Source organism: Triticum dicoccoides, chromosome 7B, assembly GCF_002162155.2.
Source record: "Triticum dicoccoides isolate Atlit2015 ecotype Zavitan chromosome 7B, WEW_v2.0, whole genome shotgun sequence".
In the NCBI taxonomy this organism is placed as follows: domain Eukaryota; kingdom Viridiplantae; phylum Streptophyta; class Magnoliopsida; order Poales; family Poaceae; genus Triticum; species Triticum dicoccoides.
Window position 1 is genome coordinate 59,173,488 of NC_041393.1, and position 15,258 is coordinate 59,188,745.

The following is a 15,258-nucleotide window of genomic DNA, read 5'->3' on the forward strand; positions in this document are numbered from 1 at the left end:
TCTTGAGGTCCGTTAGGCAGACGACCCTGCACGGTGCGTGGAGCTTGGTCCTCGCCAAGCTCGCCGCCTCGCAGGCGTCCTCGTGTAGCCTCCCAGTGGAGACGTAGAAAACGACTAGCAGGCCGAAGGCATGGAGGTGCCCGGCGTGGTTGCCGCCCATGCCCCTGATGCTCCTCAGGTGGCTGGCCATCTCCTTGGAGATGACGTAGCAATCTGTGGTGTCGCCCAAGTCATCGCCTCTTGCACCGTGCAACAACAAATCGACGCCGGTCTTGACGGCCAGCCGCCAAAGGCGGAGCACACCTTGTCGATGGTCTGGGCTAGAAGCTCGGCACACGAGACGGGCTAGACCTTCATCCCGACGCGCTCCATCCATGTGTGCAGGATCCGGCAGGTATCATCGCCGTGGACGAGGAGGACGAAGTGTCCGCCCTTGAAGCTGGCGGGCTTCCTGAACAGAGACGGCACCGCCCTTCCTTCCTCGAGACCGTCTTTAACCTCTAGATTCTCGCTGGCCTTCAGGAACACGTTGAAGCAAAAGTATGTTCCCGCTTCTCCTGGCTCCTTGTCCTCGATGCTTATCTCCCCTCCCATCAAGGCGAACCAATATATACCAACAGAACCAACAAACAAAATAAAGAGTAAATAAGTAATAATAGACACATGAGTGAACAATATAGTTTTCAAAGATAGAGAGTTGATAACCTTTTTAGAGTGTCATCCTCACAAGTTACAAAGTAGCATAAGTTGCTTGGAATTCTATTAAGTGCTTACATGCAAAATAGCCAGAATTTCTGGTAAATCAAATCAAATTTCTACGCATCTGGGTTAACATATAGCCATCTTCATCTCAAATCACCCTTAATTTATATATAACCACCAATTGATACAGTTTTAGAGTTTGGAAGGTGTAAATTTAGAGAAAATTTTAGGAAGTAGCAATTCAAAAGCGTAAAAAAAACATTGATGCACTTGAGAGCATTTTAACATCCATAGAGAAAGATTTATGAGAACTTTATAAATCCATGACTTTTTTTCAAATTCATGAATTTTTAAACTATTTTTTTTCTAATTCATGTTTTTTCTCAAATTCGAAACTGTTGTTGAAACTCACGAAGTTTTAAAACATTCATGAACTTTTTCTGGATACAAAAACTTTTGTCGAGTTTGGGAAATTTTATCGGGGTTTCTTCGGAACAACTAATGGTTTTTTATATGGCGACCAAGCGTCAGACGTCCAGGCAGCCGATGATCAAGAACAGTGAGGCAAAGGTTATTTGTCCACTATACGTTTGGCATCAGGCTGGGCGAAACAACTCTCGAAGTGTTCTAGAGGAGATATGGGGTGCGATTATGTGCCACCCACAGCGAGCCCTATAGGTTGGTCGCCTACAGGGAGCAGGTATTGGCCGGCCCAGTGACGACATGGTCTCATCATGCTATTCTCACATGTGTTTCAAAAAATAGTAAACACATATATTACGAAAACAAATAAGTTAGTTTTTCAAAATGTGTTCAACACACATTTAAAAAATGTAAATGTAGTGTCAAAATATGCGCACAACCTTTATAAAATGTTTGCACCATTCAGAAAAAGTGTACATGACATGACACAAAATTCCTACGTTTAAAAAATGTACGTGACATTTTAAAAACAAAATTATACAATGTAAACATAGTGATTGTATGAATGATTAAAATAATAGGAAAAATAGTGAGAAAAATAAAAATGTTCACATACAAAATAGAAATGGTTTTATGAATTGAAAATAATCTTCATCTCATGTATTAAGATATTTGTTCGGCCGGGGTGGAGAATAAGCACGGGCCTTAAATTCCATGTATGTTTATTTAAAAGAAGTTAGTGGTCTTAGAAAATAATGTTCTTGTTTTACCCCCAAACAAGAGAGTATTTTAAGAAGTAGTTCATGCACCTAGATATATCATCATATGCTTTAAAAAGGTTCTTCTATTTGATCTACAGAAAAGAGAAAAATATCGGATTTTCAATTTTAATGTAAGGAGGTCGCAACTGCTCGCCTCCTTAAACCTCCTCATATCCTGGGTGGGGGGTCTTGAGGTCCGTTAGGCAGACGACCCTGCACGACGCTTGGAGCTTGGTCCTCGCCAAGCTCGCCGCCTCGCAGGCGGCCTCGTGGAGACGTAGAAAACGACTAGCAGGCCGAAGGCGTGGAGGTGCCCGGCGTGGTTGCCGCCCGTGCCCCTGCTGCTCCTGAGGCGGCTGGCCATCTCCTTGGAGATGACGCAGCGATCTATGGTGTAGCCCAAGTCGTCGCCTCCTGCGTTGTGCAACGACAAATCGACGCCGGTCTTGACGGCGAGGCACCGAAGGCGGAGCACATCTTGTCGATGGTCGGGGCTAGGAGCTCGACGCACGAGACGGGCTAGACCATCATCCTGACACGCTCCATCCATGTGTGCAGGATCAGGCGGGTCTCATCGCCGTGGACGACGAGGACGCAGTCTCCGCCCTTGAAGCAGGCGGGCTTCCTGAACAGAGATGGTGCCGCCCTCCCTTCTTCGAGGCCGTCTTCAACCTCTAAACTCTCGAAGCCTTCAGGAACACGTTGAAGCAAAAGTGTGTTCCCGCTTCTCCTAGCTCCTTGTCCTCGATGCTTATCTCCCCTCCCATCAAGATGAACCAATATATACCAACAGAACTAACAAATAAAATCAAGAGTAAATAAATAATAACAGACACATGAGTGAACAATATAGTTTTCAAAGATAGAGAGTTAATAAGCTTTTTAGAGTGTCATCCTCACAAGTTACAAAGTAGCATAAGTTGCTTGGAATTCTATTAAGTGTTTACATGGAAAACAGCTGTTGCCAGAATTTCTGGTAAATCAAATCAAATTTCTACACATCTGGGTTAACATATAGCCATCTTCATCTCAAGCCAAAGTTTTAGACTTTGGACGGTGTAAATTTAGAGAAAATTTAAGGAAGTAGCAATTCAAAAGCGTAAAAAAAACATTGATGCACTTAAGAGCATTTTAACATCCCTTATACGTTTGGCATCAGGCTGGGCAAAACAACTCTCGAAGCGCTCTAGAGGAGATATGGGGTGCGATTATGTGCCACCCAGCGAGCCCTATGGGTGGATTGCCTACAGGGAGCAGGGACTGGCCGGCCCAGTGACGACATGGTCTCATCATGCTGTTCTCACATGTGTTTAAAAAAAAAAGTAAACACATATATTACGAAAACAAATAAGTTAATTTTTCAAAATGTGTTCAACACACATTAAAAAATGTAAATGTAATGTCAAAATGTGTGCACAACCTTTAAAAAATGTTTGCACCATTCAGAAAAAATGTATGTGACATGACACAAAATTCCTACGTTTAAAAAATGTACGTAACATTTTAAAAACAAAATTATACAACATAAACATTGTGATTTTATGAATGATTAAAATAATAGGAAAAATAGTGAGAAAAATAAAAATGTTCACATACAAAATAAAAATGGTTGTATGAATTAAATATAATCTTCATCACATGTATTAAGATATTTGTTCGACCGGGGTGAAGAATAAGCACGGGTCTTAAATTCCATGTATGTTTATTTATAAAATGTTAATGGTCTTAGAAAATAATGTTCTTGTTTTACCCCCAAACAAGAGAGTATTTTAAGAAGTAGTTCATGCACCTAGATATATCATCATATGCTTTAAAAAGGTTCTTCTATTTGCTCCAGAAAAAAGAGAAAAATAATCGGATTTTCAATTTTAATGTAAGGAGGTCGCAGCTGCTCGCCTCCTTAAACCTCCTTAGATCCTGGGTGGGGAGTCTTGAGGTCCTTTAGGTATACGACCATGCACGGCACCTGGAGCTTGGTCCTCGCCAAGCTCGCCGCCTCGCACGCGGCCTCGTGGAGCCTCCCAGTGGAGACGTAGACAACGACTAGCAGGCCGAAGGTGTGGAGGTGCCCGGCGTGGTTGCTGCCCATGCCCCTGCTGCTCCTCAGGTGACTGGCCATCTCCTTGGAGACGACGCAACGTTTTGTGGTGTCGCCCAAGTCGTCGCCTCTTGCGCCGTGCAACGACAAATCGACGCCGGTCTTGACGGCGAGGCACGCTAGACCTTCATCCCGACGCACTCCATCCATGTGTGCAGGATCCGGCGGGTCTCATCGTCGTGGACGAGGAGGACACAGTGTCCGCCCTTGAAGCATGCGGGCTTCCTGAACAGAGACGGTGCCGCCCTCCCTTCCTCAGGACCGTCTTCAACCTCTAGACTCTCGCTGGCCGTCAGGAACACGTTGAAGAAAAAGTATGTTCCCGCTTCTCCTGGCTCCTTATCCTCGATGCTTATTGAGGGAGTCCTGGATTAAGGGGTCCTCGGACAGTCGGACTATATACTTTGGTCGGACTGTTGGACTATGAAGATACAAGATAGAAGACTTCGTCCCGTGTCCGGATGGGACTCTCCTTTGCGTGGAAGGCAAGCTTGACGATTCGGATATGTAGATTTCCTTCTCTATAACCGACTCTGTGTAACCCTAGCCCCCTTTGGTGTCTATATAAACCGGAGGGTTTAGTCCATAGGACGAAGAACAATCATAATCATAGGCTAGCTTCTAGGGTTAGCCTCATCGATCTCGTGGTAGATCAACTCTTGTAATACTTATATCATCAAGATCAATCAAGTAGGAAGTAGGGTATTACCTCCATAGAGAGGGACCGAACCCGGGTAAACATCGTGTCCCCCACCTCCTGTTACCATTAGCCTTAGACGCACAGTTCGGGACCCCCTACCCGAGATCCGCCGGTTTTGACACTGACATTGGTGCTTTCATTGAGAGTTCCAATGTGTCGTTGCCATAAGTCTCGATGGCTCCTTCAATCATCTACAACAATGAAGTCCAGGGCGAGATCTTTCTCCCCGGACAGATCTTCGTATTCGGCGGCTTCGCACTGCGAGCCAACTCGCTTGGCCGCCTAGAGTAGATCGATAGCTACGCCCCTGTCCATCAGGTCAGGTTTGGAAGTTTGAATTACACCGCCGACATCCGTGGAGACTTGATCTTCGACGGATTCGAGCCCATGACAAGTGCGCCCTACAATCGCGATGAGCATGACTTAGATCTTCCATCAGACGGCAATCGGGAGATCACACCTGCGGCTGCCCTGGCTCTAAATCTGGAGCTGATAGTGCCATCCGAGGACGGGTGGATGGACCCCTCCAAGGAGGCCGCACACTCAGCGGCGATAGAGCCGAACACCGATCTCACTTCCAAAGAGATCTCTGTCATCGGACCCTCGAACTCGTCTCCGGCCATGGGTTCCGAACCGAGTACATCCGCACCCATCATACCTAACTGGGCGCCGATCATGGAGTTTAGCTCCGCGGATATCTTTTAGCATTCGCCCTTGGGCGGTATACTAAATTCATTGAAGTCCCTCTCCCTGTCAGAGGACTCTCCACCGAACTATGTCCGGTTTGAGTGGGAAGCGAACGACGAAGAATTTTGCCACCCACCCACCACCCACTTGGTAGCCACTGTCGACGACTTGATCGACATGCTAGACTTCGACTCCGAAGACATCGACGGTATGGACGACGATGCCGGAGAAGAAGAGGAACCACTACCCACAGGGCGCTGGACAGCCACCTCGTCATATGACATTTACATGGGGGATATCCCCAAAGGAGATAATGGCGAGGACAAAAAGGATACAGGTTAGGACAAACCTCCTAAAAAGCAGCCGAAGCACCGACGTCAGCGGCGCCGCTCTAAACCACGCCATAGCAAACATAGCGATACCGGCACCGGAGACAATAGCAATCTGGACGATGCCAAAGACAATGAAGACGACCCCATCCAGCCTGGATTCGAACAGGCCGGACAGGGGGACGGGCAAACCAGCCCTGATGAACAGGCCACAAATGAAAACTCAGAGGAGGTGAGCCTCGGCTACGATGAATTAACCGTGCTTGAGGATCCCGCCGAGCAGGAACGCTTCAAGCGACAGCTTATAGCCACTGCGAAAAGCCTGAAGAAGAAGCAGCAACAGCTTCAAGCTGATCAAGATCTGCTAGCTGATAGACGGACTGAAGTCCTGGCAGCCGAGGAATATGGACTCGAACGCCCAAACAAAAGCTACCCGAGGCGGAAGTTGTTACCTCAATTCGAGGACGAGCCACTAACACAGGATGCGCTGACCGGCCACCCCGTGGCCGGGATAAAGTGACGTATCAGCCCGAACACCAGCCCGCACCACGTCGCCGAACAACTAAAAACACCAAGGCTCGGGGCTACACGCATGACCTGCGAGACAAACTGGAAAACAAAGCAGGACAGCCAAGATCGATCTATGGATCACGGGGGCGTGCCTCAACACGCGATGATGACCGTCACAACAGATACACTACATACAAATCCACACGAACCGAACACAACAGACCAGCTACATCCGAACTGCGTCGTGAAGTGGCTCAGCACAGAGGCGCTGCACACCCCCTATGCTTCACGGATGAAGTAATGGAACATGAGTTCCCTGAAGGGTTTAAACCCGTAAACATCGAATCATGCGATGGGACAACAGATCCGCGGTGTGGATTGAAGACTTCCTTCTCCACATTCATATGGCCCGCGGTGATGATCTCCACGCCATCAAGTACCTCCCACTAAAACTCAAGGGACCAGCTCGGCACTGGTTGAATAGTCTGCCCGAAAACTCCATTGGCAGTTGGGAGAACCTGGAAGACGCATTCCTTGACAACTTTTAGGGCACCTATGTACGACCACCGGATCCTGATGACTTAAGTCATATAACCTAACAACCCGGAGAGTCAGCCAGGAAATTCTGGACTCCATTCTTAATTAAAAAGAACCAGATTGTCAACTGTCCAGATGCCGAAGCCCTAGCGGCCTTTAAACATAACATCCGCGACGAGTGGCTAGCCCGACACCTTGGCCAAGAGAAGCTGAAATCCATGGCAGCCCTCACAACACACATGACCCGCTTTTGCGCGGGCGAGGATAGCTGGTTAGCCAATACCGGCAGCACGTCAGGAAAGCCTGGCGCCTCAGATACCAGAAACAGCAACGGCAAACCTCGACGCAATAGATTCAAGCGTCAAAATAATGGCGATAACACCGAAGACACGACCGTCAATGCCGGATTCGTTGGCTCCAAGTCCGGTTGGCGGAAGAAGCCATTCAAAAGAAACAATCCGGGTCCGTCCAGTTTGGACCGCATCCTAGATCGTTCATGTCAAATCCATGGCATCCCCGATAAACCAGCCAACCACACCAACATAGAGTGTTGGGTGTTCAAACAGGCCGGCAAGTTAAATGCCGAAAATACAAAGGGGCTGCATAGCGATGACGACGAGGAGCCCCGGCCATCGAACACAGGGGGACAGAAGAAATTTCCTCCCCAAGTTAAAACGGTGAATATGATATACGCCACCCATATACCCAAGTGGGAAAGGAAGCGCACACTAAGGGATGTCTACGCGATGGAGCCAGTCGCCCCAAAATTCAACCCATGGTCTTCCTGTCCGATCACCTTCGATCGCAGAGACCATCCGTCCAGTATTCGTCATGGCGGTCCAGCCGCACTGGTCCTTTACCCCATTATCGATGGATTCCACCTCACAAGAGTCCTCATGGACGGTGGCAGCAGTCTGAACCTGCTTTATCAGGATACAGTGCGTAAAATGGGTATTGATCCCTCAAGGATCAAACCTACCAAAACCACCTTCAAACGTGTCATACTAGGTGTAGAGGCCTGTTGCACATGCTCAATCACACTGGAAGTGCGGATCCCCGGATAACTTTCGAAGCGAGGAGTTAATCTTCGACATCATCCCTTTTCATAGTGGTTACCACGCACTGCTTGGACGAACCGCATTTGCTCGATTCAATGCGGTGCCATACTATGCCTATCTCAAGCTCAAAATGCCCGGACCCCGCGGTGTCATAACAGTCAACAGAAATATGGAGCGCTCCCTCCGCACTGAGGAGCACACCGTGACACTGGCAGCTGAAGCACAGAGCGGCCTTTCTAGGCAGAACATCAATTCGGCAATAAGGCCTCCGGACAATCTTAAACGAGTCCGAACTGCTCTGCAACAGAACCATCCGGCTCGCCCAGAGGGCACCTAGCAATTCGGCCTCCGTTCTAGTCCCAGTCAAGCGGCGCATTTGTGCCGCGCGTACATAACTACGCACTTAAGATACCATGGGCATCGACGGAGGCACAGCTAAACGGCGGTCCACAATGCGGCTCAACCGCCCCAGGATCCTCACACCTTTACCTTTTTCTTCTCCTTTTCAGTTCTCCTCTTCTTGAGGCTTCATTTTTGATAACTTGATCATCGAACCCATCGCGGAAGAATACACCGAGAGAAGCCAGGGGCTTCGACGTACAAGGGAACTCCCAGGTGGTCTTTGTTAATGATCATTATTCCTATTTACATACCCGCACGCAGCCCGCTCTTGGTAAACGGCATGTTAAATAGCCTTGTTCGCTTCTCACACGTATGGTACAAATACGCCTTGATGTATCATTCAAATTACAAGGGAATCAAACTTGATGTGTTTTGCTTTTTATTTATATTTTTCCTTGTCTTTATACTTAATGCATACGTACATTCTGGTACGCTTTAAATTACCAGGGGCTTCAATGCACCCATAACACGGCAAGAAAGTCCTAACACTTTATAGTATAGCTCGGCACCCCGAACTTATAGCATTATATGCATTGGCTCCGAATCATGTCTTTGGTCAAATGTTGGATTTTCCCGGCTCCCATGTTTTGCCACCTTACATTTCGCTATATCGGCTAAGGTGGCACAGGGAGAACTACTGCGATTGTGTCCCGGTTCTTCCGGACGAGCACCTCAGTAGAGAAAGCCGAAAACTGACTATCATGATGTAGCGAGAGCTGGTCGCTGTTCGAGAGGTCTCAAAATCCCTAAAGATTTTTTCCCGCTTCAAGCGATGAATCGGTTATCACCCGATTTAGGCGTGTATAGCGCAACAAGTTCGGCCTTCCGTATACTAGGGGCTTCGCCGAAATTTAAAGTTATAGAGCTCCTATGGCTAAGTGAGAGTGATAAAGCCGTATAGTCCGATTTCCTGGTTCGTTGCGCTGAACACCTCCTTAAAGGACCCAAAACTGGGGTAAAGAGTGTTTGGATTTATCCCGAACACCCCTATACTAGCTATGTGGGGGCAGAAGCCAACGACTGGCCAACTCTCAAAATTTCATAAACGGTCGCGCATGAGAGACAATTTTAAAATAAACATGTAATACATATTGCACGGCGAACTTGTTTTATATTACAAATAGGATAAAATGAATGTATTTATTCAAAGATTACATCCTTTGCACATCGCTCTACCACAATGCGGGCTCCTACCAGGACTCCATCGTAATACATCTCGGGACAACGGTGCTCCTTGCCCTCTGGCGGTCCCTCGGTCATCAGCGCCTTGGCATTCATCTTTGGCCAATGCACCTTTGCATAGGCAAACACCATCCGCGCACCCTCAATACACACCGACCGCTTTATGATGTCAAGTCGCGGGCAGGCACTCACAAGCCGCTTAACGAGTCCGAAGTAACTGCTAGGCAGGGGCTCGACCGGCCACATCCGGACTATAAGGTCCTTCATGGCTAGTTCGGCCACCTTGTGCAGTTCGACTAACTGTTTCAGCTGGTCGCTCAAGGGACTTGGATGCTCTGGCCCAAGGTACTGGGACCAGAACTACTTCTCCGTCGAACTCCCTTCTTCGGCTCGGTAGAACTCCACGACATCTGATATACTGCGTGTCAAATCTGCAAATGCTCCTGGAGAACTCCGAATTTGGGTAAGTAAAAAGAATGTTTCCTTCACATGCTTGCTTTGCATAAGAAAAGCCTTACCTGCCGCAATCTTTTGGGCCTCCTAGATTTCCTGGAGGGCTTTCTGGGCTTCGGCTCTGGCGTCTTGTGCTCTCTAGAGGGCCTTGGCAAGCTCGGACTCTTTAGTCTTCGAGTCATGCTCCAAGGATTCATACTTCTTGACGGCATCCTGGAGCTCTTGCTGCACCTCGCCGACCCGGGCCTCATGCTTCTCGCATGCGGCGTGTTCCTTGGCCGCTTTGTCTTCGGCCGTGGCTAGCGCCTTCTTCAGGGCCGCCACCTCGGTCGTGGCCCCTACAACAGTTCATAACGCTTTCGTCAGCACGAACCAATTATCACTAATAAATATACAGGTAGAGTATTATATACCTTGGCTCTCCTCCAGCTGCCTCTTCACAAGGCCGAGTTCTTCCTCGGTCCGCTCCAGGCTCTGCTTTAGTCCGGAGACCTCTGCAGTACGAGCGGCAGCGGCTAGCAGCGACGCCTGCTTATTCACATAGGACATCTTCTGTTAGACTCCTGCGATTACTATTTGATCCTCTATTCGGCTTTTCTTTCCGAACACCTAACAGAGCATCAGGGGCTACTGTCTATACTGTGATATTTTTCCACAATTTTACTGCTTACCTCAAAGCCTGTTAGAAGGCTAGCGCAGGCTTCTGTCAGTCCGTTTTTGACGGACTGAACCTTCTTAATCACCGCACTCATCAGAGTACGGTGTTCTTCATCAATGGAAGCACCGCAAAGTGCTTCCAGCAACTGATAACCCACAAGTGTAGGGGATCGCAACAGCTTTCGAGGGTGAAGTACAACCCAAATTTATTGATTCGACACAAGGGGAGCCAAAGAATATTCTTGAGTATTAGCAGTTGAGTTGTCAATTCAACCACACCTGGATAACCTAGTATCTGCAGCAAAGTGTTTAGTAGCAAAAGTGGTATGATAGTAATGGTAACAGTAACAACAGTAAAGATAAATGTTTTTGGTTTTTTGTAGTAGTTGTAACAGTAGCAACGGAAAAGTAAATAAGCGAAGAACAATATGTGAAAAGCTCGTAGGCAATGGATCAGTGATGGATAATTATGCCGGATGCGATTCCTCATGCAATATTTATAACATAGGGTGATATAGAACTAGCTCCAATTCATCAATGTAATGTAGGCATGTATTCCACAAATAGTCATACGTGCTTATAGAAAAGAACTTGCATGACATCTTTTGTCCTACCCTCTGATGTCTACTACACAACCTTCTTCTTGTAGATGTTGTTGGGCCTGCAAGTGCACAAGTTTGTAGGACAATAGCAAATTTCCCTCAAGTGGATGACCTAAGGTTTATCAATCCGTAGGAGGCGTAGGATGAAGCTGGTCTCTCTCAAACAATCCTGCAACCAAATAACAAAGAGTCTCTTGTGTCCCCAACAGACCCAATACAATGGTAAATTGTATAGGTGCACTAGTTCGGCGAAGAGATGGTGATACAAGTGCAAAGTAATCTGAAAAATAATAAAAACATCAAGGTAGCGCGCGATAAAAGTGAACGTAAACGGTATTGCAATGATAGGAAACAAGGCCTAGGGTTCATACTTTTGCTAGTGCAAGTTCTCTCAACAATAATAACATAGATAGATCATATAACAAGCCCTCAACATGCAACAAAGAGTCACTCCAAAGACACTAATAGCGGAGAACAAACGTAGAGATTATGGTAGGGTACGAAACCACCTCAAAGTTATTCTTTTGGATCGATCTATAAAAGAGTTCATACTAGAATAACACCTTAAGACACAAATCAACCAAAACCCTAATGTCACCTAGATACTCCATTGTCACCTCAAGTATCCGTGGGCATGATTATATGATATGCATCACACAATCTCATATTCATCCAACCAACATAAAAGTACTTCAAAAAGTGCCCCAAAGCTACTACAGGAGAGTCAAGAACGTGTGCCAACCCCTATGCATAGGTTCCTAATGTCACGAAACCCGCAAGTTGATCACCAAAACATACATCAAGTGGATCACAAGACATACATCAAGTGTTCTCATAAAATACTCAATCCGATAAAATAACTTGAAAGGGGAAACTCAATTCATCACAAGAGAGTAGAGGGGGGAGAAACATCATAAGATCCAACTACAATATCAAAGCTCGGGATACATCAAGATCGTGCCATAGAGGGAACACGAGAGAGAACACAAGAGAGAGAGATCAAACACATAGCTACTGGTACATACCCACAGCCCCGAGGGTGAACTACTCCCTCCTCGTCATGGATAGCACCGGGATGATGAAGATGGCCAGCGGTGATGGGTTCCCCCTCCGGTAGGGTGCCGGAACGGGCTCCCAAGAGGTTTTTGGTGGCTACAGAGGCTTGCGGTGGCGGAACTCCCGATCTATCTTCTCTTCTAGAAGTTTTACGATACGTAGGTATATATGGGTGCAAGGGGTACATCGGTGGAGCTACGGGGGGCCCATGAGGCAGGGGGCGCACCCTAGGGGGGTGGGCGCGCCCCCCACCCTCGTGAGCACCTCCCGTATCTCCTGTCGTAGAGTCCAAGTCTATCCGGTGGGTTTCCTTCCAAAAATAACTTCTCGAGTTGATTTCGTTCCGTTTCGACTCCGTCTCCTTTTCCTCGAAACACTGAAATAGGCATAAAACAGTAAATCTGGGCTGGGCCTCCGGTTAATAGGTTTGTCCCAAAAATAATATAAAAGTGGATAATAAAGCCCAATATTGCCTAAAACAGTAGATAAAGTAGCATGGAGCAATCAAAAATTATAGATACGTTGGAGACGTATCACCCTCCCGTTGCAGCGGGGTCCTAGTGGAAACTAAGGGATATTAAGGCCTCCTTTTAATAGAGAACCGGACCAAAGCATTAACAGATAGTGAATACATGAACTCCTAAAACTACGGTCATCACCGAGAAGTATCCCCATTATTGTCACTTCGGGGTTGTCGGATCATAACACATAATAGGTGACTATAGACTTGCAAGATAGTATCAAGAACACACATATATTCATGAAAACATAATAGGTTCAGATCTGAAATCATGGCACTCGGGCCCTAGTGACAAGCATTAAGCATAGCAAAGTCATAGCAACATCAATCTCAGAACATAGTGGATACTAGGGATCAAACCCTAACAAAACTAACTTGATTACATGGTAAATCTCATCCAACCCATCACCGTCCAGCAAGCCTACGATGGAATTACTAACGCATGGCGGTGAGCATCATGAAATTGGTGACGGAGGATGGTTGATGATGACGACGGCAACGAATCCCCCTCTCCGGATCCCCGAATAAACTCCAGATCAGCCCTCCGAGAGAGATTAGGGCTTGGCAGCGGCTCCGTGTCATGAAACACGATGAAACTTTCTCCTTGATTTTTTTCTCCCCGAGACGGTATATATGGAGTTGGAGTTGAGGTCGGAGGAGGTCCAGGGGGCCCACGAGATAGGAGGGCACGCCCTAGGGGGCGCCCCCCTGTCTCGTGGATAGCCCGTGGGCCCCCTAGCCTTGATTCTTTTGCCAAAAATTCTTATTAATTCTGAAAAGTGCCTCCGTGGATTTCCAGGTCATTCCGAGAACTTTTCTTTTCTACACATAAAACAACATCATGGCAGTTCTGCTGAAAACAACGTCAGTCCGGGTTAGTTTCATTCAAATCATGCAAGTTAGAGTCCAAAACAAGGGTAAAAGTATTTGGAAAAGTAGATACGTTGGAGATGTATCAACTCCCCCAAGCTTAAACCTTTGCTTGTCCTCAAGCAATTCAGTTGATAAACTGAAAGTGATAAAGAAAAACTTTTACAAACTCTGTTTGCTCTTGTTGTTGTAAACATGAAACGCCAGCATTCAAGTTTCAGCAAATATTATGAACTAACCATACTCACAATAACACATAGGTCTCACAATTACTCATATCAATAGCATAATCAGCAAGCGAGTCATAATAATAAAACTCGGATGACAACACTTTCTCAAAATAATCATAACATGATATAACAAAATGGTATCTCGCTAGCCCTTTCTGAGACCGCAAAACATAAATGCAGAGCACCTTTAAAGATCAAGGACTGACTAAACATTGTAATTCATGGTAAAAGAGATCCAGTCAAGTCATACCCAATATAATCCAATAATAATGAATGCAAATGACAGTGTGCTCTCCAGCGGGTGCTTTTAATAAGAAGGATGATGACTCAACATAAAAAGTAAACGGATAGGCCCTTCGCAGAGGGAAGCAGAGATTTGTAGAGGTGCCAGAGCTCAATTTTAAAATAGAGATTGAATAACATTTTGAGCGGCATACTTTTGCTGTCAACGCAACACCTATGAGATGGTTGTATCTTCCATACTAAATGCATGATAGGCAGTTCCCAAAAAAAATGGTAAAGGTTTATACTCCCCCAACCACCAGCAAGCATCAATCCATGGCTTGCTCGAAACAACGAGTGCCTCCAACATACAACAGCCCTGGGGGAGTTTTGTTTAATTATTTTGATTTGCTTTGATCTTTTTGGATCATGGGACTGGGCATCCCGGTTACCGACCCTTTCTCGTGAATGAGGAGCGGAGTCCACTCCTCTGAGAATAACCCACCTAGCATGGAATATAGAGGCAGCCCTAGTTGTAACATGAGCTGCTCGAGCATACAAAACATAATTTCATTTGAAGGTTTAGAGTTTGGCACATACAAATTTACTTGGAACGACAGGTAAATACCGCATATAGGAAGGTATGGTGGACTCATATGGAACAACTTTGGGGTTTAAGGAGTTTGGATGCACAAGCAGTAATCCCACTTAGTACAGGTGAAGGCTAGCAAAAGACTGGGAAGCGACCAACTGAGAGAGTGACAATAGTCGTAAGCATGGATTAAAATTAATTCACACCGAGTACAAGCATGAGTAGGATATAATCCACCATGAACATAAATATCGTGAAGGCTATGTTGATTTGATTCAACTACATGCGTGAACATGTGCCAAGTCGAGTCACTCAATTCATTCAAAGGAGGATACCATCCCATCATACCACATCATAATCATTCTAATAGCATGTTGCCACGCAAGGTAAACCATTATAACTCATAGCTAATCAAGCATGGCACAAGTGACTATAATCTCTAAATATCATTGCGAATATGTTTACTTCATAATAGCTGACTCAGGAACGATGAACTCATCATATTTACAAAAACAAGAGAGGTCGAGTTCATACCAGCTTTTCTCATCCCAATAAGTCCATCATATATCGTCATTATTGCCTTTAACTTGCACGACCGAACGATGTGTATAATAATAAGAGTGCACGTGCACTGGACTAAGCTGGAATCCGCGAGCATTCAACTCAA